The sequence below is a fragment of the Eurosta solidaginis genome, chromosome 4 (genome assembly GCF_040869045.1).
Source record: "Eurosta solidaginis isolate ZX-2024a chromosome 4, ASM4086904v1, whole genome shotgun sequence".
In the NCBI taxonomy this organism is placed as follows: Eukaryota; Metazoa; Arthropoda; class Insecta; order Diptera; family Tephritidae; genus Eurosta; species Eurosta solidaginis.
The window spans coordinates 129,976,172-130,002,602 of NC_090322.1; the positions used below are offsets into that span (position 1 = coordinate 129,976,172).

General features: G+C 35.6%; 1 protein-coding gene across 1 annotated transcript in view; it reads right to left on the minus strand.

The window, feature by feature from the left end:
- Positions 1-1,480: 1,480 nt before the first annotated feature.
- LOC137250331 (uncharacterized) overlaps positions 1,481-26,431 on the minus strand; it is a 316,174-nt gene continuing 291,223 nt past the window's right edge. Inside the window, exon 2 of the mRNA XM_067782949.1 lies at positions 1,481-1,528. The gene's annotated coding sequence lies outside the window, so the exon portion shown is untranslated. The remainder of the gene's footprint in view (positions 1,529-26,431) is intronic.

The following is a 26,431-nucleotide window of genomic DNA, read 5'->3' on the forward strand; positions in this document are numbered from 1 at the left end:
ATACGTACATGGTACATATGTGTAGACGCACTAATTGTTTTGTTTATGTAGATACATAATGATTGATCTATGGATGTCAATGATATCACTGTTTCGCATCGGCTTAGAGATAGCAGCACCCCTTAGTTTTGCTAATATTCGTAACACTGCCCTCCGCCTAAGTCTGATCGTCCCGATCAGACAAATCTCTCGATCTAAACGCTGCTAGCCTTTCCAAATGGACCACTTTCATTTTGGTTCGTGGTTTACCGATGGTTTGTATGCGGTACACTACATCGTTGATCCGTTTTACAACTTTGTATGGGCCTTCCCAATTACACTGCAATTTCGGGGGCAAACCTGTTTTACGTTGTGGGTTGTATAACAGCACCAAATCTCCTTCCTGAAAACCTTCCGAATTGATTGCTTTATCGTATCTGGCTTTCATTTTGTCACTCATAATCTTTGTTCGTTGCCTTATCCGATCATGTATTTCTCTTAGCTCTTCTTCCAAATCACTAGTGGATTTCTTGACATTTCCCTCCGCATTGGCATCTATCCCAAACTTCAAATTAGCTGGCAGTCTAAGGTCATTGCCAAAAATTACTTTTGCAGGGGTTTGATCCGTTGTCTCATGCACTGGTGATCGGTAAGCCATCAAGAATAATGGTATGCGGGTATCCCACTCTTTATGGTACTTGTCTACTACATTCCTTAAGTGCTCCTCCAATGTTCTATTGAATCGTTCTACCATACCATCGGATTGAGGATGCAATGCAGTTGTCCGTGTTTTTCGAATGCCCAATGATTTACGCATTTCCTGGAACACAGCTGATTCGAAATTCCTGCCTTGGTCAGGATGTAACTCCATTGGTACACCATACCTTGCAACCCAATTGTTTATAAACACTTCTGCTACTGTTTCTGCTTCTTGGTTTGGGATTGGGTATACCTCTGGCCATTTACTGAAATAATCCATAACCACCAGTACGTATTTGTTTCCGTGGTTGGTAGTAGAAAATGGACCTCTGACATCCATGGCGATCCTTTCAAATGGTGCACCTGAAATATACTGCTTCATCTGGCCATGACTTCATGTTTCTTGGGATTCCATCTTAGATGATACTGTTGATGTTGGAGCAGATATTGCAGCCAAAATCATGTTCAATTCTGTGCTCGTAGCTGTCTGCGATGTTTCGTTTTTCTCTTTAATTTTTGTTGTTGTCTCGTCCCCATCAGGATAAAAGACATACTCGTCTACATCAATTCCTTGCGATTCCATTACCTCTCGTAGCCGTGCTTGAAGTGCGATCTTATTGCAGGTTGTATTTAATCCACGGTTCACCAACTCCTTTTTCAGTTGCTGGATCTTCAATTCACTGAACTTTGCCATGTCCTTGTTGTCCTCTGGAATTTATTCAACAATTCCTCTTCTGACACCAATTGTAACGAATTTACTGCAATTCCCCTTATTTGCAATTTTCTGCCAACGTTCGTATCGCTAAACTGTTGAATAAATAACTCCAATATTGAATAATGGAAAAATGGCCTTTATTAAGGTACTTCACAATAACACATACTTTGCAACGAATAGCTTGCTTAATAACCAAACTGATTGATAGCTCAAATGAAAACTGACTTCCAGCGCCTCTACATTTGCTGCCTTGTATACTCTCTGATTTCAACGTTCGCATCTTCCAGGCGCTTCCAGAATCTACTAGTTGCCATCAGCTCTCAAACATCTCAGCTGTAACTACAATTGCAAGATTTTATAGCTTCTCTCATTGCATACTTTCTGGAGTATCTCAGATATATGCATGTGTTTGTGCATTGATTCTCCGCTGCTCGTAAACGTACATGGTACATATGTGTAGACGCAATAATTGTTTTGTTTATGTAGATACATAATGATTGATCTATGGATGCGCATGATATCACTGTTTAGCATCGGCTTAGAGATAGCAGCACCCCTTAGTTTTGCTAATATTCGTAACAATATGTATATACACAGCTGATGCCTATATGATACTTGCTTTTTTCTGTATTTTGAGCTTGAAATACTGGGGAAACTTTACCGATACGTCTAACTACAATTTTCCAATGTACCAGTATTTTTCTGCCACACTAGCATGTTATCCTTTACTTAAAACTTTTTTATTTCCGTTCAAAATTATTCATAAAAAACTGTTGAAAATAGCGCAGGGAAATACTTGCGAGTAGATGACTGCTACTTTCTTTCATAAACAAATTTATTTCTTGTATTGACCCAGCCAGCATTTTTTGAACATTTTGATCAAAAAATATTCAAATATCATACCAAAGATGATTAAAAACAATTAAATTTAAAAGCATTTCTTGTTCGAAAATTAATGTATCGTCGGGAGAAAAATGTACCTTAAATGTGATTATTCTTGAATACTCATTTTTGATTCATGTTTCGAAACACTTTTTATTCATATTTGATATCATTGTAAAATTGAACTTTAGTTGTTTTAGAGTAATATTTGACTGCTTTTCGCAGTCATTTTCTGATTATATTCGTGAACATATTTCAGCCGTTTTGGTTGAGATTTTTGAATGCGATTATCATCATACATTTATTCTTCATACCTCATTCAAAATAAGATACTAAATAAAACATTTATTTCATCAGGGGAAGAAAGCATGCGGAAGTGAGCTCTTTGAACCACAGGTCACCCACACGCAAACTTGACCGATATACCTACACCTGCGACTACAACATCCAACATCAGCTATTATCATCTACTTCTTAAAATACGTATACGACACGGGATTTTGAAGCCGTATCCAGGTATGTCAAGATAGTTTCACTTACCTGGGTTTCAAATAGCTCACAAGCTTTGTATTGTCCAACCATTGTATTTTCTGGGAAGCCGAAGGTGGTGGAGAAATCATTGGGGAAATCCTCGTTCACGAGCAGCATTTACATTATTTTTTGTTTTGAAGAATATCTTTTGTATAAATAATAAAATTTGTATACACTTTTTCTTAGCTTCATGATTGAAAAAATATGTGTATGTGAAAAAAATTTAATTTTTAATGAATAGTAAAATTTTAACAAGTATAAAATTCATTACTCAGTCAACAAATATATTCATAAAAGATTCAGAAAGCTGAATTAAAAAATTATTATAAATTTTTGATGACCTAAAGTAAACACATTGATTCAAATATGATTCCAAACTGTGATTGAAAAACTATATTCAGTTCATCGAAAGGTAAGCATATTTGATTATTCTTTTTGTTGATTTTTATGAAATATTAAAATTTAATGATCAAAGGACTTCAAAAATGTTTCCAAAAAATTATGGAAAAATGATTTTCAGTTTTTGATCATCAAAAGTATTCACATTTGATTATATCTTTTGTAATATTGCTAAGGAGCAAATTTATTCACTCAAAAATTCAAACAAATTTTCTTCTAGAAGACTCTTTTCAGTTCCCAATTTTATCCATCCGTTAAGAATATCGAGGGAAAATATCTTTTCGCTTTTTTCCTTTTCATATAACGTTAATGATCGCCATTCGTTGTTAAGAATTTCCATGGATGTCTTGTGAAATGGAAAAGCTTTAAGTAAGGGAACAATCGTTGTCATTTGACTAGATTGAATATTTTTTGCATCAAAGTATTCCAAAAGGTGTAATTTTTCGTCTTCGAAATTGAATCGTTTCTTAATTTCCTTACAAAAGCCAATGTTGGTAGATTTTTGAGCTTTGGTGGTAGAAGTGGTAGAAAATGAAAATGGGCTAAAAGTTGGTAGATCTACCAATAAAGTGGTGCACTGGTTAAACTACTGACTTCACCTGCCTGGTTTTAATGCGTCATGTGCTCGCTTCGAAAAAAATTTCATTTGGAGAACAAAAAAAATTAAGCGAGCTGTTTAATTTGTTTTTGCTTTTCAATTGAATTTTATTTCTAAACTAGCAGACAAAATTTTGAAGCTGTAGAAAATATCCCTAATGTAAATAATTTTGATCACCAGTGTACATATAAGACCAATCTCCAGCCTCCACCCTTCAAACGTTTATACAAAAATATCACTTACATACATACATGTTTTGGTCCCGGTTAGAAACGGTTAAGGCGTGCTGCACAGGGGTTACATTTCGGATTACGCTATGAATACATATACTAAAATATGAACTTTAACCGGTTTTCGATACCAATTATTCGAATTATCCTTATCCTTAGCATTCATTTCAGATACTTAAAATAAAAATAAATATTGTTTCATGTTTTAAGTCTCCAAAGAGAAACCTTAACTTTGATACCTGTGCGACACCCCTTAATCGTCCCCATTCGAGACCAAAATTTATATGTGAATGTTTTATCTTAGTACCACCATTTGAAGGGGTGAGACTGAAAAAATTGGATTTGATTAATAAGGATCACCCTAATGCACACACTTATTGCAAGTGAAAAACCAACTATTAAAATTTTCTACATCAGATAAAACGACTAATTTTTATGTTCCATAACTTCAACTTGGCCATCTGTTCTTGCTTCAAGCATACTTAAATTCTTTTGGCACCTGAAAATAATATCGGCAGCAGTAAAATTTGAGTGGCGCCTGCGGTTAGCATTTAATGCATCCAACTATGGACTCGTGAAACTCTTACACAAACTGAAGCCAATTGAAGCTCATTCGAGTGCAAAAGTTCCAATTTTTAGTAAATCTTTTGACGAGCTGGAGTATATATAGTAAATGGCTAGAATGCTAGATTTAAGAATATTAGGTGAGAAGTAGGAAAAGTAGATGCATTTATCGTTTGTGCAGAATAAGTATGCAAGTATGTACATATGTATATGTATGTAGATATTTAAGAATTTACACATACGTCGTTAATGATTGGGTAGTTAAAAAGGCCTAAGGTAACTTGCATCGATTGAGGTAGAGCTTAAAAGTTTAATAATCCATAAAGTAGTGGTTTGAAGGCGAGTAACGGTTTCCTTTTCTAGATGAAGCAAGAACTTTCTAAACATGACAACTAACACCTTCAGTTTTTGAATGTAGTAAGAAAAATGGCACTTTGTTTTTGTTTTACTGTTGATTTACAAGACGTAATCTCGTTAGCAAGACTTTGGTTAGAAATATCGTAACTAAATCGTTTGCATATTGACATATGCAAAGCGATGAAGTGGCGGAAAGGAAAGAACGGTGCTCATAGGGCCAAATTATGAACTTGAGCAACGAGAGGTCGAAATGTAAAAAAGAGACAAAAACTGCGACTTGAGGCCGAAAAGGTGAACATGCGAGGGACTTCAGACCCTAACGGACAGTTACATCAGAAAATTCGGTGGATGACAAGTAGAACATACTTAAGTTATAGACGAATTACTTTTCCTTTGTTTTAAATACCTTGCAAAAACTCTCAAAGTTCCAACGAAGAGAAACCGGATAAACCGACGAGCTAATCAAATATGGAGGTTAAGTATTGGTTGAAAGAATACATCAACCCATATCAAAATGTGGTCAAAAAGCGGTCAGCCCAATCGATAAGAAAAACGATTACGCAGACCAGACCAGTGTGGGGATTTACCACATTTTTGAAAATTTTTCCTTTCTACCGCGTATAATTCCTTTTTTTTAATCTACAACATATTTTGGTCAATATAGTTATCAGAATTTTTCAGAAGAGATTAGTTTTCTCAATACGAATTTCGTAATTTCATTTAAGTCACCCAAAATATTTGATAGTAAAACTTTTTATATTGAAAACATATTTTGGCGACCTCGGTTGACTGGAAAAACATCGTTTAGATATTACGCGACGTTTTATTTTTAAATTTACCACCAAGTTTTTTTTTGGAAGTGGCGGCTTTGTCGTAAACCTAGCAATTACAGCGGAATCAGTCCGAAGCTTACCGTTAATGAACTAATTTGACCCTATTAGTATGGCTTTCAACCTGATGGCAATCAAATATATCTTCACTGGATCCAAATATACATTCATGTCTTCGAATTAAATATTCCAAATTTCATACGACTAATCAAAATGACATTGAGTAGCACCTATAGCTCTGTCAATATTGAAAAAGGACCTCCCCAAGCCGTTGGTGGCCAAATGACTTTTAATCAAAATCGCTCTCTAACCGTTCAGCAATGAAGCAGAAATTTACCACAGCGACACAATCTTATACAAGGTCGTGAAATTACTCCTAGATTACAATGATATTGATGCCATGGATCTAGGCAGATGCGCAGTTTGATCTATTTTCGCTGTAGTGGATGCAATGGCGAACAAATGTTTTACTTTTACGAGAACAAGACAAAGTGCCCCCTCTCTGTCGACAGTCAGGTTGCTATGCGGCAACAAGCCGTAAAACCAGGAATTTTACCTTAGATTAGTGGAAATAAGTTACCAAGTGGTCATAACTGTTTTTAGTTTGTATGTATAAAAATGCTATGTAATAATAAATGAATGCGCATAAACGAACTACTGCAACGATCGTTTCGTAGTTTGTTACATACTGATCTCATGGTTAAAGGTCCTGGCAAAGTTGACGTAGTCATGACGCCATAGACGTAACCATATTTTTACATATCCATATCAATTGGCATCAGCTATTGTTGCCTTAACCTAAAAATGGTAAAATTCTCATAAAAATGGAGAAAACGCAAAAAATTACAAAAATATTCCACAAACAATAAGTCTCTTAGTCAAAACGTATCTAAAAATATAAATAAAATATAACAAATGTTAATAAATTCACCAACTCAAATATTTTTAGGTTATGGATAAGACGAAAAACCAAAAACCCAAAAGGTTGGCTATGGTATGGTTATGGCTAGGGGGTTATGGTATGGCACCATTTACCAATTACATTGATTTCCATAAGGATGAGTACATACAAGTTAGCACAATCGTCACATATTGCCTACACAGCAGTTAATGCAACCCAAATTCAGTAAACAATATTTTAATAAAACAACAACAATAACTGCTTCACATTCCGTTGCACTAAATTTAAGCGGAAGCCATGCAGATGTAATGTGAACCCGTTGGTTGCCCAATTAAGTTACTTTTACTTTGCATACGCAAAATTATAAGAATATAATAAAAGCAATAAAACAATTCGATTTAAAATCTATTTGATTATCAAGCAACTTTTGTAAAGAGAAACAACAACAACATTGTTAATAAATTATTGCGCTGTAAGCGAATTCACCTGTACGATATAAGTAAATTTATAAGTATGTTAGCAACTTAGCTAAGTAAGTAGGTTAAGAAAAATTGTATAAAAAAGAAATTGCCAATAATAAAGTCAGGTTCAGTTGTTCAGCAGTTCAGTTGATAAAGGTAATGATTGAGTTTAATTTTGTTATCGACGGCGCACGGCAGTAACTTACATAGCCCGACATAGTACTTGTCTTTATTTTATAATCTTCTATCTATAAATCTATCTATCTATATCTATAAATCTTATAAAATAAATTCACTAACTGCCATGTACGCACATAACTTCACATAGAATGCTCAGATATTAAAACGTTTTTTTTCATTTGAAAGCTTAGCTAAGTGAGATGGTACAGTTAATATAATGTGAAGTTATATATTATAGGGGCGTGGCAAACTGCCAAAATATAGTAAAAAATCATACAATTTTTGTCTACACAGCTATACTCATAAACGGATGGATGGATTTAAAAAATTATACTTTTCAGTTAAACTTTGAAATATTTACCTTCGTTTTGCATCAAAAAAATACTTGATTCCTTTCTTATATCAGCCAAATTCTTTAAACAAAAATAACATTTTTACCAAAAAATGCGTGTGCGTGGTTGTTCGGTGTCAAGTGTGCACGCAAATCGCTTTTGAGTGAGGCGACACATAGCATTCGCTGCGTTATTTAACTTCGGGAGTACATTTGTATGTATGTATGTATTTTCATATCATATCAGGTTGACATATGTATGTACATACATATTTATGCTTTGTTGCCAAGTTAATGCAACATAAATGGTTAAGAATACAAACATCTCTTGAAAAATACTCTTTCGTTAGAAATATTGAATATTTTCTTAAATTTCTTAAACAAAAGTTAATCCTGGGATGTGTTTGTACAATATGGCTATCAAATGGAAGCTATTTATGAGTACTTTGATACGGGGAATTTCTCGTACCCCTGGGTGACTAGGGTCTCGAGATATAGGCCAAAACGTGGACCCCGGTACCCCTAGAATGTGTTTATACAATATGGATAACAAATGAAAGCTGTTGATGGGTGCTTTAGTACAGGGTAGTTTTCATACCTATTGGTGACTAGGGTCTCGAGATATAGGCCAAAACGTGGATCAGGGTAACTCTAGGATGTGTTTTTAAATTATGGGTATCAAATTGAAGCTATTGATGTGTGCTTTAGTACAGGGTAGTTTCGGGATGGGACTGGAAAAAAATAGATACCACCCACTGGCACTGACAATAAGGGATGCAGAAGAATGAGACGAACTTGAGAGAAGAGGAAAGATGGAAGGAGAAGGAGACTGAGAAAGAGATAGAGTGAGACGAAGTTAGAGATAGATGAAGCCAAAAAGACGGAGGGGGGAGTGAATAAAAGGATTAAGAAAAAGTGAATAGGGGGGAGGGCAGAATTAGACGGAAAAATCTTATTAAAATGTATGCAAATATACCAAATTTAGGGCACAAGAATGTCCACCGGGTCCGCTAGTTCAACATAAAATTGTTCTTCTGCCAAAACTTGGTTTCCCTTTTTAACAGGGACCAATTTTATATTTTATTTCCTTTTTTTGAGCCCAAAAAGTACGGGTAAAAAAATTGGTCCTAGATGATATTTTACGGGGATACCCATTAGAGATATACACCGCCGATAAACGCCGATACTTTTGACATTCGGCGGCGGCGACGTCCGGCGCGGTACTATATTTTCTACTCATTTAAGACTGCCTAGGCCATTTATTGTTCATGTCGAAAATTGGTCCGATATAGTCGAAATGCGTATCAACGGATGCGCATCACTGCCAGTTATAAGAATCCAATTGCGAAACTTAACTCTTTCTAACCGTTTAAAAGTTATTTAAAAAAACAGGCGCTTTCCATGCCGGTTTATCACGGATTTTGCAACACCAAATTCAGCAAGTTATTAAAACACTAAAAGAAAAGGTATATAAAAAATGTAAATGCTCACTTTGCATAATTTTTTCAAATAATTAATAGAGAACAATAAATTCAAATAAAATCAGCCAAGTCGAGCATGTTTTCAAATTGTCCTTAAGTTGTTGAAAAAGCAAGTTACCCGAAAAAAGTACAGATTTTCACCAAAAATTCTATATTCAGATTGGCTAAAATAATAAGCGAAATCAGTACCTAATGTAAACTCCTTTAGTAGGTTCCAGGTGCTTAAACGCTCCTTTGAAATGATTCCCACCTCAAACTCAAGTTGATGATATGTATATGTACGTATGAGAAGGCTTTGAAAAACGACTTGGCATATGCAAAAATCTGTTCTTTATTTGCGAAACTTTAAAATAGCGTCTGAAATATTAATTTTGATTTTAAAACTTCATCATTCAACACCCAAGTCTCCCGGTTTAGCATTTCCTAAAATTCGCGGCCCTATCCCAACTAGTCACTTGGAGTGAATCACATTAATTCTAGCCTATCAACCAAGTTTAAATATCGCCTACACGTTACGGCTCCTGTTAATTATGTGAATACGTAGGTATATATTGTAAAGGATTTTGGGAAATCCCGCTTATTTGAAACCTTCTGCTAACGTTCGAATCGCTGAACTGTCCACTAAATAACTCCAATATTCTGTATTGCAAAATGGTCTTTATTATTCTACTTTGGGAGTAGGTAGGTAGGTTGAACTGGCCGGTCCATGAGGACCTCACATAGACTGATTGAGTCCGTAGTGTTACCAGAAGTTTGTTTTAACGACCAAACTGAAAAACCCTATCAAAAACCAGGACCTATGTTATAAAATAACTCCGTCCTCTTGGCAAATACTAGAAGCTTCCTAGGACTTAAGCCACTTGCTGCTTCTAGATCTGACAGCTGTATCACTCCTAATAGCTGGAGTCTTAGCCTGGCAAGTGCAGGGCACGAGCACAGAACGTGCTCGATCGTTTCCTCCTCCAACCCGCACTTCCTACACCTGCTATCACTGACCAAGCCTAATTTAAAGGCATGTGACGCCAGAAGGCAGTGTCCAGTCAGAATACCCGTCATGAGTCTACAGTCCTCTCTTTTTAATGATAGAAGCAACTGTGTTAGTCTAAGGTTGTAAGACCTACACATAATCTTCGACACTTTACAGCCCCGCGCTTGAACCCACTCCTTTTCTGCTTGGTCGATCATGTGCACCTCTCGCATTCGCTTAATCTCGCCCAATCTAATTGGGACGTCTACGGAGCAAGCTTCAAGGGATGCGCCCTTTTTAGCTAATTCGTCCGCTTTTTCATTCCCATCTATTCCCATATGCCCTGGGACCCAATATAGATGTATGCTTCTCCCTGTCCCGATTCTCTCCAGAGATTGCTTACACTCTAACACGCATTTAGATGCTGTGCTATGCGAGATTATTGCCTTAATTGCTGCTTGACTGTCAATATAAAAGTTAACACGGTTGCAGCTTAAGCTATTCTCTTCCAGGGTTTCTACTGCTTTGGTTACGGCTACTTTGGGAGTAGTACAATTATAATTCACTTCGCAGCTATTAGCATGTTTAAACCAAACTGATTACTTATTCCTCAGCTTAACTGCTTTTATACTCTCGATTTTCTCGTTCACCCATTTCTCCTAATGTCTAGTCATTTCTCGAACAGTTCGAGAACATTTGTATCTCATGCTTGGTTACCAGCTGTATACATGTATATTTGTAGTTGATGCTTTTCTTATAGCCATATGCGTGTGTATGTGTGAGTAACTAGTTCAGCTGATGACTACGTCTGTATGTGTGAGATATCTCTTCGTTGCCTTCTACATAGGTTTCGCTGCTTGCTGTGTTTTGTTGTTGCGATTATTTACTGACAGCCTAGTTATGTCAAAATTCGCCACTACATATTTAACAGGTAAGGCTTTGTCCTTCGCAAGAACACTCAAACTGGTGAAGCAAAAGTAGTGTTCTACTACCCTAACGTAGGGGATATTCGAACTGGTCTAAAAACTGAAGCTACGCAGCTATTCATAATGAATTCTTGTATCAAAAGGCCGGAAAACAACAGTTTTGACTGGGCATATAACCTTAACATCTTTCAACTTTCATTCTAAAATGACGTTTTGGCTTAACGAAGGCTATTGAAATCAATGTTTCGAATGCAAACATCTAAGAATTTTGGTCCGCAATTAAAAAAATTTGTCCAGGGTCCTTGTAAAATTTTAATTATGTAGGATTATAATATTTTCACACAAGTGTTACGCAATGATATCCACTTGGACTGCTTATGATTTCGAGGGTGGCATTCTTCCGAATAGTTACTCTCAAAAATTTCAAGGTGTTTCTCTGTAGTGCTCGGCAGCATAGCGCGACAAAAAATCGTTAGGAAGTCTTCGGAGCTACACGTAGAACTTGTAGGAAAGTGACGTCGGCGAAGGTATGAGTTCGAAGTCGTAGTCCTATAGCATCTGTGATGGCATGTTATGTGAGGGCCAGGAGGCGTGGTAGCGACAGGTGGTAGACAGGATTGATACTGTTAACACATCGGGATTTATAGTTCTTAAAACAACCGAAAAAGCAGTTTGGCGCGTTCATCAATAGGCCAGCGTTGGAGCTAATCGTTAAAACTGTGCCACGAGAATCATGAGAATTGAAAGACCATTAATAGCAACCGCAAGTCGCCTTTGTGTGTGACCAGCAAGGAGCCACAAATGATGTAAAGAAATCGTGTCGACAACGAGCATTAGGAGTTAGCCCAGAACATCTCCTTCGGTGAAACTACGCTTTGCACGAGACATACAGAAAGAGTGTGACCATTTTAAGTACTTGAAGTTTTTCGGCATACGCAGCAGTGCCAGTCCCTTAGACCGGGGATAGGTTCGAAGATTCCCTGGAGTAAATGAAATAAGAACAGTCTCTCCGCAAGGAGCTACTCCTGAAATTTTTGAAACGATCCGCGAGACTTTGAGGCAAAAACCCCGGATATTTCCGAAATGACCAAAACGTTGATTTCCTTAAATACATACAAACAAAACCTTTTTTAAATAGGAAAATTAAACTTCTTAAAGTAAGAATGCCGGCGTACGACGGCGCGCCGTCCACGCTACCGCAGCCGATAAAGTTATCGGCGTAAATCTCTAATACCCTTAGCAATTTCATAACGACTCATGTATCATTTTTATTTTTTGGACTTTTCAGAAAAATCCGCAAACAAAGTAAAATCCGTAATTTTATTTTATAATTCCGAGAATAAAAGTTAAATACAGACTTTGGTTTTTTAAGGACAAATAAAAGTCCTGTCCTATAACTCACGGCTAATCCAAATGAAACGAGGATTTAATAATTTTTTTCAGACTAAAAAATTAAAATTCATAAAATAATTTTTTCTGAAGGGCTTTTATTATAAAAATAACAGCAGTTTGGATCCCTGCTTTTTAAGGTAGGGTGTGCAAGCGGAAGCTGTATGTTTTTCAAACTAAAACTTCCCTCCTGTGAAACTCAACATACAACGTAGTCTTAAAGAAAAACCCACCAAAATATTTTGAAAGCGATATAGGAAATATGAAACAACCCTTATCATTATGTAGTAATAATAAAATTTTGGTGCTGTAAATCTCTAGAGAGACTCAGGCCGAATTTCCTTTCCAATGTTTCGTGATCTGTTTTTGTTTTTTCTCTCCTACACATTAACGAACATTTTTGTTCTATGTCGACTCCGAGCTGCATCTACTAAGGCAGATAGGTTAATTTATAGGTTTTTCATGACAGACTCAAAGAGTTTACGAAACTATTAGCAATGGGAGACACCGTTTTAAGAAAAACTCTTTTAATTCTTTTGATGTAAGTTACCCTTTCTTTTAGTCGGGCAACTAAACTGAACTAGAAAAACATTTTTCTGATTGAAAAACTTTTTGTTCAATTTCGGCTATGCTTTGCCTTTGCCGCCTTATCGGTATTCAGCAATGAATTTGCGTTTATAGATAGTTATCACCTAATTTGTAATGAAAATTGTAAATGATGAATTAATCATTCACGTTGAAAAAACTGTGAAGAAATAGCATATTGCATACTGTTGGGGGAACTGTCCAATTTAAGGCATATTCATATTTACAAGTTTAAACAGTCTGAAAGTTCTTACAGAAGGTATTTTTTTGGGAAATCCCTTTAATGAGACAATACGACCACTGCATTAAAAGTAAGGTTGTATCTTAGAGATAAAGGGCGAATTAATGGTGACTTATAACCATAAAGCCATAACCAGATAAAATAGCTGATCACACCTACCTTATGGAAATCAATGTAATCGAGTTAGCATTATGGTATGACACCATTATCGATTACATTGATTTCCATCGCCTTGCCCATTCACATACAAAATTTCGCGAAGCGCTGTTTTAAACATTCTCCCTATACAACAAAAATACTTGCTAACATAGTTTGTGTCCTATTCATTTCTAATATTGCATTTTTTATTGCGGAAAATGTTAGAAAAGTTACCAACGAGAGGGAAAAATATTTTACTTTCAGAGTGTGCCAGCACCCTCAACCAAAGCAAATGTAAAATTCTTCTTCTTATGCTTTGCTTGCAACTAAAGTTGGCAGTTAGCCACTTTTCTCATAATGCATAAGATTGAGTTAAACGCATCTATACGAAAAATTGCATATGTGACGGGGCTTTAATGATACTTGAAGTTCTATTTTGTTATACTCAGCGTGCTTTGCACACATAGTATATTACCTTTGATTGGATAACGGTTGGTTGTACAGGTATAAAGGAATCGAGATAGATATAGACTTAAATAAATATCAAAATTATCAGTATCGAAAAAAAATTTGATTGAGTCATGTTCGTCCGTCCGTCCGTCTGTTCGTTAATACGAGAACTTGAGTAAATTTTAAGGTATCTTGATGAAATTCGGTATGTAGGTTCCTGGGGACTCATCTCAGAGCGCTATTTAAAATGAACGATATCGGACTATAACCACGCCCACTTTTTCGATATCGAAAATTTCCAAAAAACAGAAAAAGTGCGATAATTCATTACCAAAGACGGATAAAGCGATGAAACTTGGTAGGTGCGTTGACTTTATGACGCAAAATATAAATTTAGTAAAATTTTGGACAATGGGCTTGGCACCGCCCACTTTTAAAAGAAGGTAATTTAAAAGTTTTGCAAGCTGTAATTTGGCAGTCGTTGAAGATATCGTGATGAAATTTAGCAGGAACGTTACTACTCTTACATTTTTACGTCAAATTTTAACAAAAAATTTAATATCTTTACAGTATATAAGTAAATTATGTCAACATTCAACTCCAGTTATGATGTGGTGCAACAAAATTCAAAAATAAAAGAAAATTTCAAAATGGGCGTGGCTCCGTCCTTTTTAATTTAATTTGTCTAGAATACTTTTAATGCCATAAGTCGAACAAAAATTTACCAATACTTGTGACATTTGGTAGGAGCATAGATTCTATGACTATAACTGCTTTCTGTGAAAATGGGCTAAATCGGTTGAAGCCCGGCCAGTTTTTATACTCAGTCGACCGTCTGTCCTTCCGTTCGGACGTTAAGATGATAACCTCAGCAAAAATCGATATATCTTTACTAAACTTAGTTCACGTACTTACCTCACTTTATCTTGGTATAAAAAATGGCCGAAATCCGACTATGACCACGCCCACTTTTTCGATATCGAAAATTACGAAAAATTTAAAAAATGCCATAGTTCTATACCAAATACGAAAAAAGGGATGAAACATGGAAATTGGATTGGTTTATTGACGCAAAATATAACTTTAGAAAAAACTTTGTAAAATGGGTGTGATACCTGCCATATTAAGTAGAAGAAAGTAAAAAAGTTCTGCAGGGCGAAATCAAAAGCCCTTGGAACTTCGCAGGAATACTGTTCGCGGTATTACATACATAAATAAAATAGCGATACCCGACAGATGATGTTCTGGGTCGCCCTGGTCCACATTTTGGTCAATATCTCGAAAACGCCTTCACAAATACAACTAGGGGCCACACCCTTTTAAAAACCTGATTGATACCTTTAATTTGATACCCATATCGTACAAACCTTTCATTTGATACCCATATCGAAATGGCGTCCACTCTATAGAACTATGGCCACTCCCTTTTAACCGTCCGTTGTGTGAAAGTTTTATATTCTTTCGTTGTTTAAAATGGCCTGGCCAGGCCACCTATGAGAAAAAGTGCTTTATTCATAGGGTGGTGTGAAAATTATGTCTGTAATCAATATAAGTGTGATACTAATGAAAGTTTGTTGAAGAATCGCAGACCTACCAAATTTGTATTCCGTACTTTTCCGCCTTAGACGGAATATACTGCGTAAACCTAGTTCACCCAAGGTAAGGAAATATCTGCTCATCTACTATTATTGCTACGTTTGGGGTATATGCTTCTTGAAGATTACATTCATCATAGTCCAAATGTCGTTAATTGCTGCAGATTTACTCAACAGCATACGTTCAGAACGAGTGTTAGCTCCATCAAAACGAACAACCCCAAGCAAAATTGTGATCGATCTAACAATATTGTTGCCTTGTAAAAATCAAAATGCCGAGAATGCCTCAGATCCTTTGCTTGCATATTATTACAGAGAATACACCGAAAAATAGTAGCAATCCAAACCAAGCATACATTCCATTTCGTGGGCTTCCACTCTTTTGGCTTACATGTTATGTTAGCCTCATTCCTGGCCTTGATCACTTCTCCCGCTTTCCAATTCGTCTGACGGACAATTATGTCCACTATTTCAGGTGACATTATGTCACGAAAAATATACACTGGATTCGGCAGAAATCTATGAGCAGGTCCCACTGGTCTGGCGCTGGTACTGGTATACCTGTTACAATACGTGCTCTAGGTGCTGGCAGTTCCTTTGTCTAAAATATATTGTCCAATTTGCACTCATAATATTGCTCTTTTTCCCCTAGTATGCGATTCACTCCACTGGCAAGATTTGGGACACTAGGCTCTTATTCGATTACTTCATCCTATTCAATTCCATAAATGTCTTCATTTTCAGGCAATTCTTCTTTGACCTAAAGTTCATTTTCAATATCAGACACCTCTCCGTCATCAACAGGAACATAATCCTCATAATAATCGTAGTCGGTGACATACGGATCATCGTCCGCTGCAATAAATTTGCTTAGCTCATCCTAGTGATGGCGTGTTTGATCACTTGATAGATGATTACTACTTCTATTACTATTTGTACCGATAGCTAATAGAACGCCCTATCTACTTCGTCTATAAGTGACATTTCTGTTCCGGCACAACATAAAAGGAAACACTTTATGGGTAATACAGATCACTATTTCAATTGTAAATAAATACTTACTTTTCTTCACTCAAACAGAAATGATCGCAAAAAGCGAAATCAACCATACACAATGAATATTTGCAATTGCAATTCTAACGTAACTGCAGATTTCTGGCGCCTGTTCTCGTGCTTTTTTACTAAATCTAAACTGTCGAAAATGCATTGAGAGCGAGAGAATAACTAAAATTTCAACTTATGACTGAGAGAGAACTACATATATTCACTATTTTTTTTTACTCTAATTAGTCAGAAGACCAAGTACGGTACATCACTACACCAAAATGGCAGTGGTGGCCTATGCAGGCCATTTACCCTGGCATATGAAGTTTTTGTGTAAAACGTATTTTTTTCATAATGACTTCACTAGAAATGGTTATAAAATTTTCAGAAGTTTTAGCTAACAGACCTGTATGATATACTGGCGCCGTTTTTTGAAAACTTAACGAAGCAAAAAGATATAGCCCTTTAAAAATCGAATTGGCCTGCGTAGGTCACATCACACAACGGAGGGTTAAAATGCTGTAACGAATTTGCTGCAAATCCTCTTATTTGCCCTTCTGCTAAGTTCGAATCACTAAACTGTTGAATAAATAACTCCAATATTGAATAATGGAAGAATGGCCTTTATTAAAGTACTTCACAATAACACTTAGATATACTTTGCAACTAGCTGGCTTAATAACCAAACTGATTGATAGCTCAAATGAAACTCTACTATGGCCCGACAGATTGCGTGCTTAATCAATAACTGCTTGATAGCTCAACTCAAACTGAATTCCAGCGCCTCTACATTTGCTGCCATTTATACTCTATGATTTCAACGTTCGCATCTTCTAGGCGTTTCCAGAATCTAATAGTTGCCATCAGCTCTCAAACTTCTCAGCTGTAACTACAAGTGCACGATTTTATAGCTTCTCTCATCGCATACTTTCAGGAGTATATCAGATAGATGCATGTGTTTGTGCACTGATTCTCCGCTGCTCGTACACGTACATGGTACATATGTGTAGACGCAATTATTGTTTCGTTTATGTATGTAGATACATAATGATTGAATTATTGATGTGAATTCACGTCACTGCTTAGCATCGGCTTAGAGATAGCCGCACCCCTTAGTTTTGCTAATATTCGTAACAATACTTATTACCACCCTTCATTTCATACCCATATCGTACAAACACATTTTAGAGTCACCCCTGGTCCACCTTTATGGCGATATCCCGAAATGGCGTCCACCTATAGAACTATGGACACTCCCTTTTAAAATACTCTTTAATACCTTCCATTTGATACCCATATCGTACAAACACATTACAGGGTTATCCTAAGTCCATTTTCCTACATGGTGATTTTCCCTTATTTTGTCTCCAAAGCTCTCAGCTGAGTATGTAATGTTCGTTTACACCCGAACTTAGCCTTCCTAACATGTTTTGTTTTTTGTTTTTCAGTTCACGTAAGATTGTAAATCTCAAAAATGCAATTACAAGAGTAAATATTTGGAAAATAATAGTTAATCAATATTTGTTTGTCTCACATTTCACTTTTATGCATTTATTAGATCTTTTAATGGATTTTTCTTTACATGCAAATTAATTTATTTATGTATTTACTTAACCCATCGAAAATAAACAAACTGTTAAACATAGAAGGTGTGAGTTCTAGAAAAATATTTATTATAAAACAAGTAAGGAAGACTAAGTTCGGGTGTAACCGAACATTACATACTTAGCTGAGAGCTTTGGAGACAAAATAAGGGAACATCATAATGCAGGAAAATGAACCTAAGGAAAACATGGAATGTGTTTGTATGACATGTATCAAATGGAAGGTATTAAAGGGTATTTTAAAAGGGAGTGGGCCATAGTTCTATAGGTGGACGCCATTTCGGAATATCGCCATAAAGGTGGACCAGGGGTGACTATAAAATGCGTTGATACGATATGGATGTCAAATGAAAGGTGTAAATGAGTATGTTAAAAGGGAGTGGGCCTTAGTTCTATAGGTGGACGCCTTTTCGAGATATCGCCATAAAGGTGGGCCAGGGGTGACTCCAGAATTTGGTTTACGATATGGGTATCAAATTAAAGGTATTAATGAGGGTTTTAAAAGGGAGTGGCACTTAGTTGTATATGTGAAGACGTTTTCGAGATATCGGCCAAAATGTGGACCAGGGTGACCCAGAACATCTTCTGTCGGGTACAGATATGGTAGGTGTCACACCCATTTTACAAAGTTCTTTCTAAAGTTATATTTTGCGTCAATAAACCAATCCAATTACCATGTTTCATCCCTTTTTTCATATTTGGTACAGAATTATGCAATTTTTTTAATTTTTCGTAATTTTCGATATCGAAAAAGTGGGCGTGGCCATAGTCGGAATTCGGCAATTTTAATACCAAGATAAAGTGAGTTCAGATAAGTATGTGAACGGGCGGCTACCGTGGTGTGATGTTAGCATGCTCAGCCTACCACACCGTATGCACTGGGTTCACACCCCGGGCAAAGCAACATCAAAATTTTAGAAATAAGGTTTTTCAATTAGAAGAAAATTTTTCTAAGGGGGGTCGCTCTTCGGCAGTGTTTAACAAGCGCTCCGGGTGTATTTCTGCCATGAAAAGCTCTCAGTGAAAACTCATCTGCCTTGCAGATGCCGTTCGGAGTAGGCATAAAACATGAAGGTCCCGTCGGTCCAATTTGTAGGGAAAATCAAGAGGAGCACGACGCAAATTGGAAGAGAAGCTCGGCCTTAGATCTCTTCGGAGGTTATCGCGCCTTACATTTATTTATTTATTTTATATCGATTTTTGCTCAAGTTATCGTGTTAAAGGCCGAGCGGAAGGACAGACGGTCGACTGTGTATAAAAACTGGGCGTGGCTTCAACCTATTTCGCCCATTTTCGTCATAGAATCTATGCTCCTACCAAATTTCAAAAGTATTGGTAAATTTTTGTTCGACTTATGGCCTTAAAAGTATTCTAGACGAAATAAATGAAAAGGGCGGAGGCACGCCCATTTTAAAATTTTCTTTTATTTTTGTATTTTGTTGCACCACATCATAACTGGAGTTGAATGTTGACATAATTTACTTATATACTGTAAAGATATTAATTTTTGTGTTAAAATTTTACTTAAAAAAAAAGTTGTTTTTAAAGTGGGCGGGTTCGTCATCCGATTTCGCTAATTTTTATTTAGCACACATATAGTAATCGGGGTAACGTGCCTACCACATTTCATCATGATATCTTCAACGACTGCCAAATTACAGCTTGCAAAACTTTTAAATTACCTTCTTTTAAAAGTGGGCGGTGCCAAGCCCATTGTCCAAAGTTTTACTAAATTTATATTTTGCGTCATAAGGTCAATGCACCTACCAAGTTTCATCGCTATATCCGTTTTTGGTAATGAACTATTGCACTTCTTCGGTTTTTCGAAATTTTCGATAACGAAAAAGTGGGCGTGGTTGTAGTCCCATTTCGTTCATTTTAAATAGCGATCTGAGATGAGCGCCCTGGAACCTACATACCAATTTCATCAAGATACATCAAAATTTACTCAAGTTATCGTGTTTACGGACGGACGGACGGACGGACGGACATAGCTAAATTTATTTCTTTTTTCGCCCAGATCATTTTGATATATAGAAGTCTATATCTATCTAAACTAATCGTTACGGATTACCGTTATGCGAACAAAGTTAATATACTCTGTGAGCTCTGCTCATCTGAGTATAAAAATATTTAAAAATTTAACAAAGTAAAAATTTATTACTTTTATGAACAGTAAGTAGTTGTGTTTATTTTGAAATTGAAATGAATGCGCTTTTAATACTCACTGCAGTTGAAATGGGAGACAGTCACCCAAAGCGACAGATTCGAACTACAGATTTAATAACTTACGTCGAAATGGTGCTAATCGGAAGCAAAGCGGCACAGTTGATTGCCCCACTTGTACCAAAAGTGTAAGTTGAAAGCACGGCGAAGGAATAAAATTAGAACAAGTACTTTCCCTTAAGGCGATAGTTCTGCACTAGTGCAGGGTTGCTATCAAAAACTATTTATCTATTTCCGAACTATTTTTGGTAGCTGAATGTCAATGACGTACATATCCAGAGGTAATCCTGTCATCCTAGGCCTCATCGTAAACTGGGTTGTTGTCGCGATGATTTCACGCTTCGCCGATGAAGCGAAGGATGAGATGGCCGTTTATTGTAAAGCAGAGATTATCATTTATAGTGCTCGTTCCCACTAGCAAAATAATAAATATTGTCACATCAAACAAAACTCAAGAACAGCCACTACATTTATAATGTCATGCAGTAAAACCGCACGAAACCACATCAATCAAATTTTCACACATTAAGCATATACCATCCCAGATCCTATTACCAGCGATGATCAATCAAAAAATCTGAACAGGCATTTATGGCCGCTTTTTGGGAAAATTGTTTGATGAAATTACTTGCGAAATTTGTGATAGTACTCAAGTATGGGATGTACCACCTCACAATGACCAACACATTTGCTAGTGCCACTGTAGAAACTTGATGTTATTGAACTATAAACGCAAATAAATACAAATGCTAATGTGAATAAGTATATAAAATACATAGTAAATAAGCTTATATCTTAATGCAAAGAACCAACAGTAAACAAATACATTTACGAAAGTCCATATAGTGACATCAAACATACAAAAACTTAGTCCCGGTTTTTCGGTAGTTGGTTAAGCTAAGCTTAAACTAAGTTTACTTAAACTCTAGTCAAATTTAAACTCCAGTTAAACTACTGAGCAGTTTTTCAGTCTCAGTTTAAGGTAGCCCTTGGTGTATGCGTTTTTGTGCGGCAACATTGGTTTTTTCATTATATAGATAACTTGTAGATACGGCAACAACTGAACTTTGTTTACCCAACAAACATGAAAAAAAATTCTGCAGCGAAATATGTATATGTGACCCGGTCTATGAAAAGGTGGCTTATAGCTTAAAAAATATTACTACTACTAAGAAACTGAAGAAATGCATGGTTCATCTTTAACAGCTGTTTCTCGCAATTTCTTTTTCATAGACCGGGTCACATATATCTAGTTCCGGAAGTGATTTCCAACATCATTATTTAATTATTTTTATACCATATAGTTCTCGAGTTGATATCCAACTTCATTCTCCAATCACTATCCAACCTTTCAGAAATTTTGTAAAATTAAAAGTTTTCGATTTGGTCTTCAACGTCATTAATATTTTCCAAGCATTATCCTAATTTCGAGAGATTTTGAGAAATGTACAGTTCTCAAATAGATATTCAACACATTTCTGCAGGAGATATCCCACATTGCATATCGAGTTGAGATGGAGTTGAAAAAAATCTCCAAGGTGGTACCACTAAAAACAGAGAAATAAATACGAGGTTGATAGAAGCGTAATTTATCAAAAATAAGTTATATAAGCGGCCACCGTGGTGTGATGGTAGCGTGCTCTGCCTACCACATCGAAGATCCCGGGTTCAGGCAGGTTTTTCAATTAGTAGAAAATTTGTCTAAGCGAGATCGCCCCTCGGCAGTGTTCGGTAAGCACTCCGAGTATATTTCTGCCATGAAAAGCTATATGTGCCTTGCAGATGCCTTTCGGAATCGGAATAAAACAAGTAGGTCCCGTCCCTCCAATTTGTAGGAAAATTTAAAAGGAGCACGACGCAAATCGACCTAATATCTCTTCGAAGGTTATCGCGTCAAATTTATTAGTTTTTTAAATTATATAATTTCATTTTATTTTCGTGAAAATACTGTAGTCTGGAATCTTACATTTGAGTCCAGTTAGAGAAACACAAGTGGTTAATTAAATTTTTTCAACTTTAGTAATAGCGTTTTTTACTTTATAAAAATTTGCTGAGTATGATTCTCGAGTAGAGCCACTGGTTAGAAACAACTCTTGAGATTTAGAAGTATGCCTAGTTATCAACATGAGCTCTGCTCTAATGGTACTCAAACCCAAATGCTTGTTGCGTTTATTCGACGCCATTTCGAACGAACGCAAATAAATAATAGGTTAACTAGAGTTTACCCTGCTAGATCGGCCGCTTAAGCTCAGCTTAAACTTCAGTTAAAGTAGACTGAAAAACTGCAGAATAAGTTTAAGCATAGTTTAACTGACAAACTGAGTTGAACTTGTATGTACTGAAAACCGGGCCTTAAAAGGTAAAAGAGCAATCATTTTAAATCGAGAGAAAAACAATGAAATTAATACGCTTTAAAAATATAATGCCATGATATGTAGATTATTAATTAAGCTAGAAACTTGACTACATTGTTTATAATGTTGAATAAGTGTGAAAGCGAGCCTTATATAAGATTAACGTGCCAAATAATTGAGATTTGAAAAAATTCAATACGAAATTCGCCCAAAACTATGTTCCCAAAACGCATTCGCAGTTCATTCGCAATAGATTTTGGAAGTATGACTTACTCCGGCTTCAGTAAATGTTATCAAATGTTATCGCTTTATTATCGAAATGTATCGATTATTTATACAAAGGTTATCGATTGGTTATCGAAATGTTACCAGAAAAAATTGAAGAATATCATTGATAAATACATATAAGTAACTAGGTAATAAAGCATACGTTTTTAATTTAGTACAAAAAATAAATCAATCAAAAAAAGGTTGAAAAATTCCTAAAAAACCGACTTTATTTGGACCTTTTCGAAACTGAATATATCCCAATACCTTCTTACGTCTTTTCTCTGTTAACAAAAATTTATCTACTTTTTTTTCAAACAATTATCAATTTGTATTAAACAATTATCGGCTTGTTAATAAAAAAACTATTGGATTTTTATCGAAAATTTATCGATTTCTTTTCGACAGTTATCGAAATGTTCCCAAAATTTACTGCAGTTATCGATATGCTATCAAAAAGTGATTTATTTGGTATCGAAAGTAATCGATTTGTTGTCAAGAAGTTACCAAAATTTGTTATCTGCATATTGTCGCACTATTTTCCATTTGTTATCAAAAAGTTATATTTTTGTTATAAAAATTTTATCGATTTGTTATCGAAAATGTATCGATTTTTTATAAGAATGTTACCAATTTGTTACAGGTGTATTTGTTAACGACACTCATCGACTTTTATGTAACAAATACCTATAAAACGCATAAAATAAATGAAACATCTGTAACTCGGCGATGACAAGACGATAACTCAACGTTGATAGTTCGCAATCGACAATCTTCCGATAGTAAAACGATAACTTTTCGGTGTCGGTTGTTATCCATAAGATGCCGACGAAGTTACCGCTGTTATGGTTTAATTCCAACCCCTGGGCGACCTCTAGTTAATTTAAAAACATTATTTTCTAAAAATGTATGTTGCCCATCAAAATTCACAATTACTTGGTACTCTCGCTTTGTATTTGTATTTTAATTAATGGCGAATTACCTTCGAATGACATGGTTATCTCTCAAAACTGTGTACGGAATTTAAGATAGTTCCGGTTGTAATTAGAGCTGGATTCGATTCGATTTTTTTAAGAATCGATTTTTTCGATTCGATTCTAGAAAAAAATCGATTTAATCGATTAAATCAAAACGAACAAAGTTCATTAAATTTTGCTTATTCTTTGTAACAATGTACTTACTTACACTTAACCATTTACTAGATTTTTCCCGACAAATAAAGCCGGCAGGGCCGTACCGAGACTGGTGCAAGCGGTGCGGTGCACCAGGGCACCAGCTCCGAGGGGTCCCCAAACCCCGAGTCGAAAAAGTTTCACCGAAAAACGTATACACTAAAATATGAGAAAAATTTTATTTTTTATTTGTTTTATTCAAATTCTAATCCAAAAGCAAATATCTGGATGGACGTCTAGGAGAGAAATTGAGTAAAATACCGTATTCTACATATACTAAACGTCGAGTTAGACCATCCACTAAAAATACTCGGCTTCGCCTTGGATTTTGAACTGTGGATGAGCGGAAATCGATGTTTCGAATGTGCCGTTTGAGCTACTATTAAAAAACAAATTATCTAATTATTGAAAAATTTTAAGCCCTTTAATATATAGTCGTGTAAATGGACACAATGAAATTCCAGATTATATTATAATCTAGTCTGAAGTAGAGGGACCCACAACTCGTAACACGCGTTGAAGTTATAATGTTTCTGAGATTTTACATTGAGTATTAGTCATTAATTTACTAGTCAAATGTAGTGATATAAGAATATTTATTTTTTTGTAACGCTGAGCTCTTGTGATTAGCGACACAAGTAGTACGACAATTTGGCTTTAAACAAGTATGTAAAGAGACTATGTATGCAACATAATATAAGAATATCCTACATAAGCCTTTTTTTAGAAAAAGGGCCTCCTGTGAATTTTGCACAAGGGCCTCCACGACCTCCCGTACGGCCCTGAAAGCAGGGCAGTTTCTCTCTCGTTTCGTTGACTGCCGACAAAAGTGGAAACATCAAGGAATGCCACATGGGTCTTCACTTGATCCTTTCATGGCAGTGAGATAATTAGTATAGTATATATATAGTATATACCGAAATGTCATACTTTTTGTGTTTTTTTGAATCTTTTATTTCAAAACACATTATCATACCCATATACATATGTAATACTCCTATATTGCTAATACAATATGCTCGTAATGAGTTTTGATTTCGAAATCAAAAAACGATAGCCTACGAAATTTTTGTGATTGTAGAAGCATAAGTGTGAGAAGAAAAAATTTAAATTTGGGTACATTCGATTTTTTATTACAAAAACAAAAACTTTTAAACAGCAATATTTCGGCACTCTGATGTTTGTAAGTGTAGCCAGCCTGTATTAGCACTATATATATGATCATACCAAAAAATAGATAAACACATTTTCAATATATTGCTTACCATAAATACGCAGAAATTTCTTCATCTTTCTCTCGAAGCCAACAACACAACAAAGCTAAATTTATAAAAATAATAAAAATTACAGAATATGTATTTTCTCAAGCGCCCGTAAAGCAGATAGTGATGTAAGCTTCGATGCATAAAGAATCGAACGATTTAAAAAAAATCGTTTCTACATTTCTAAAAAAAAGATGGATTAAATCGATTAAGAATCGAATCGAAATCCAGCTCTAGTTGTAATAGCCGAAATACGAATTGCAGAGTGACTTACGAAGGGAAGGTGCTCTGTGACATTTATAGAAGTAACAAAACCAAAAGCATTAATGAAGTAAAGAATTTTAAAAGGCAATATGATTTGTACTTAACTTACTTAAAGAAAAATATTGAAAATTTTAGAATTTACATTTTGTAAAATAGTTATTGCATTACTCCAATCTGGACACACTACATATGAATACCTCTGCTTCTTTTTGGTAGTTTTCACAAATCCCATTAGAATCAATTTATGTGTCCGAAGAGAGTTCAGTCTTATTATTTGCAGATCAAAAAATTTGAAACTGTTTCGGTAGCATTCCTTGGGTTTTACTTAAATAGTATGTATGTATGTATAATTTTTTCATGGTTGATAGTTAGTTCAAGTCACTTCCATTATTTCTGCAGCTATTGCCATTGTTTTTTTGTTGCTACCTACATCTATTTGTACAAAGCACTATCAACATAATGACGGTCATTGCATTGACTGGACATCATTTGTTGTGGTTGTCACATAAAATAATACATTTATTGTTTTTGTTGGGGCGTGGAGAATTTGGGAATTTTGTTATCGTGCTGCTCACGAAAATATTTAGGTCATTATGACACAAAACACATTAAACATGAAAACAATTATTTGTGCAAACAACAAAATGTCATATTTACACACTAAGAAATTTTCATATGTATAAGTCTTATTTGATTTGGTTAAAATACGTATAAAAAGAGGGCTGAAGGCAGTAAGGAGTATGAGTTGTAACAATATTCTTTATATTACAACAAATTTCTGTGCACTGATGACATCTGGTGAGTTTAAC